General features: G+C 37.2%; 1 long non-coding RNA gene across 1 annotated transcript; it reads right to left on the minus strand.

Annotated features, from left to right (window-relative positions):
- Positions 1–2,362: 2,362 nt before the first annotated feature.
- On the minus strand, positions 2,363–3,429 carry LOC120520357. Its single transcript, XR_005631818.1, has 2 exons — positions 2,812–3,429; positions 2,363–2,692 (listed from the first exon to the last, which is right to left on the minus strand). It is a non-coding gene; the product is annotated as an uncharacterized LOC120520357 (long non-coding RNA).
- Positions 3,430–3,665: the final 236 nt, after the last annotated feature.

Raw genomic sequence — 3,665 nt, forward strand, 5'->3', positions numbered from 1 at the left:
TTGAGTATATTGGGAGAAGTATGCAAAGGATAGAGCTGTCAGAGAAGAGGAAAAGAGAAAGGCCCAAGAGAAGGTTTATGGATGTGGTGAGAGAGGACATGTAGGTGATGGGTGTAACAGAAGAAGATGCAGGGGATAGAAAAAGATATGGAAGAAGATGATCTGCTGTGGTGACCCCTAATGGAAGCAGCCGAAAGAAGAAGAAGAAAGAAAACTTGCAGCCACTGCACCCTTCCAGGACCATGATTGAGGACCTCTGAACTAGGCTATATACTGTATCAATTCCTCAAAGTGTTCAAAAAGTATTCATAAAGTATTCAGAATAAGTTGCACATTTTGAGCATTCAATCAGAATATAAAGTTGAATACATTAAGGACTGTATATTTAGTATTTAGTTCTAAATACTTTATAAAAAGTATTCTTCCCATCACTGGTGGTAGGTGGGAAAGCCTCACTCTAGTGAAGACAGGGTTTTCATTCCAGCCACTTTGACTAGTAGCCAGTTACTGCTGGTAATGGATTAGACTTCTTTTGGCTTAATTTAAGATTCAAAACTCTTGTTTCTTTTTTGAATGAAAAGATGTGAAGGTCTGAGAAATAAAGACCTGTTCAGTTTTACAAATAATTTTTATAGTGTATTCTGAAAAAAGAAAACCAGTGTAGGAAAAGTCTAGTGTAGCAGAATAATAATAAAAAAAAAGTGGATTTCAGTAACAACGAGAACCTCTGTGAAATTGTTTGGGGGAAAAAAAGTAGCCCACTAGGAACTGAGACCGAGATTCATGAATTAGCTGGTCATGGGCTCACTTTTCATCTCATTATTTGGCTGCTGGTTAAGAAAAAAGAAACAATTAGTAAGTCTTAAAAGGCATTTCATTTAAGGCAAAGGAAGTTTTTTTCTTTAGCAGAAGTAATTAGTTCCCAATTAAATTAATAAAATGAAAATCGGTAGCCACTGCAGCCTTCCAAGATCTAAGTTCGACACCTCTGCCTTAAGGTCTTGGGTCATAAGTGGAAACAGACGAGATTGTACACTCTTAAAAATAATGCTTCTTTATTAATGGCACTAGATGGTTCTTGCTGGGTTGTGTGGTTTTTCATAGAGCATTGATTGAACCAGTATATTCTGGGAGAGGAACTTTGCATATGAAGATGGTTCAAAAAAATCTTTAATGTATGGTAGGTAACCTTGCAGGTTATGAAAATCTGGACTTAACCTGTGTTGCTGTACATATGCAGCAAGAGTCCTTTGGTATTTGTATTATTGGTATTTCACAAATCTGTTTGCATCTATTTGTGGTTATCTACTGTATGCAGCCTGTTATGGATCTAAATAAAGGTTCCTTCTGGAACCTTTATGTGGAGGGGTCTTTTTGGAACTGAAAATGGTTTCTCTATGTCATCGCTTTGAAGAACCATTCTGGCAGTTTTATTTTGAAGAGTGTGAGGCTCAAATCTGTGCAGTGATGCAGTATTTGCCAGCTTTTTATTACATTTTGGTGGTAAAGCAGGAGTTGACCACAGATGAGGGCTCAAGACAATGGCACATGAGCTCTGGGTAGCAACCTGAAAAGTGTGACTGTGAACACGGCAGCCCATTTTCCTCTTTTCTTCAGTGTGACATGACTTGCAGCTGCAATCTTGAGTTGCGGCCCCCGGTTATTTACAGCTAACACTTAATTTCAGACAGTGTGCGAGTTCTCTGTTACAGGAGCCTTACCTTTGGTATGCAGCAACTAGATATTTGTCTGGTAAGAAATTATTAATCAAATTGTGCTTGTATATCAATAATCAGAAATTTACCAGTCTTGTACAGTTTATCACTTTGGTCAGAGACAAAATAACTAGAATACAACCTCTCCCAGTCTTGATGAAAAAAGCTTTGCACAAATAATTAGCCTAAAGGTTGGGCTTATATGCACCCAAGAAACCAGTGGCAGAATGTCCATTCCTTCCTTAATAACCCAGTGTCAGCATTAGCTCCTTGCTCCCCCAAAGCACTAAAGCCTTGGGTTTAACTTCAGCTTCAAAGCAGAAGCTCTGTTGCCTACATCAGTGCTTCTTAAACTCAGGCCTGAAGGCCCCTGGGACTGCCGCTTTTTGTCCCAATCCATCTCAACATTCGAGCGTCACAATTGATCTCATTTTGTAATTAGCTATTTTCTTTTCTTATTATGCATTTAGAAAAGACCATTGATATGTGAGAACCCACCTCAGAGTCACATCCACCTCCACTTCCATACCGTGGATTCTATTAATAAAGCAAGGGGATAAAAATAAACACCTACAATATAATTATCAGTCATCTTAGGAAAAACTAAGACACAACTAATACAAACTACAAAAAGTGCCAAAAATGACTTCTGATGAGAAATATTACATTTATTTAAATTTACTTTCTTTAAATTTTAAGTCAAAATTAATCTTTCACAAATTCATAAACCCTTTAAGTTTAAGCTATTCAACTTTGACATTTTTTTAAAGGTATTACTGTAGAATGGTAGTTACATTTCCAGAACTTAATATCCATTGTCCTTCAGGTGTTTAATTTTTTGGGGTAGAGTTTGGAGTAAGAATTTCAATTTGTCTCCCATTAGTTTCTGCTGAACGCTTTGGGTTAAATTCAGTACCATGTAGCTTTCAGAATCATCATAAGGAGGCCAATGCAGCAGCCCTTCTCCATTTGGATCTCTAATGTTTAAAATACATAAATTAGCATTTCAGTTTACATTACTGTAAAGGTAACTTTGATAAATATTTAATACGCTTGAAAGGGAAACACAAGTAGCATTTAAAGTGTAGGCTCTTACCCATTTCGAGCAAAATTAGCCCAGTATGCCATTAACACCTTACAAAGCTGATCATCCTCTGCATTTGATGGCTCTGGCAAGACAAATGGCATGCATCAGTTACTTTGTGATCTTTTACTGGTGTAAGCTATGCACATATGTTTTAATATGCCACAGAAAAAATGAAAATGCCCTCAAAAATAAGTTTTAAAGCTGTTCTGAAATTCTGAATTAAAAATAATGTAATCTTTAAAACCTGTGAAATGACCAATTGAGCACTAGTGGCAGTGTAGTATCCTGGTTTGTGTATCAGTACACAAATATCCATACATCCAAAGTGTGGTGCCTCCTTGAGGATTTAGCTGCTAGCTGACCCCATGTCTTGTTGCTTTCAGTTTCCATTAGATGTGCAGTAAAAAGAGAGAAAACATGCTAGGGGCTTGTCTTCAAAACTAAACAGAAACAGCACAATATTTTATTTTAAAAAAAATGACTAACCAATTGCTTCAGAACTAGAAAAAAATCCTGAAACAAATGAACTGTAGTTTAGCCAGTCTGAGACCCCCTATGCTTCTATTTACTTACCAGAAATGTCAAAGAATGCTGCAATAGAATCTGGATCCAAACAGCATTACTAGAGCTACTCATGTCATTTACAGCATACATAGTTATAGAAATGATAAAATGCTTGATGCCGCTTTTGAACATTAATCATGTAATTTTGTTCCTTTTTTGGGAATTGGGGCATGTGCATTTTGATTTGATTTTTTTTTTAAACATACTAGGGGACTTTGCCCCCTGCTTGCTTCGCTCGGAAACCCCCCCACCTCTGCCTGCACTTCACGCTGTTGTAAAGAGGTGGGCTGAACGCACCC

This window comes from Polypterus senegalus, unplaced genomic scaffold (genome assembly GCF_016835505.1).
Source record: "Polypterus senegalus isolate Bchr_013 unplaced genomic scaffold, ASM1683550v1 scaffold_5742, whole genome shotgun sequence".
Taxonomy (NCBI): Eukaryota; Metazoa; Chordata; class Cladistia; order Polypteriformes; family Polypteridae; genus Polypterus; species Polypterus senegalus.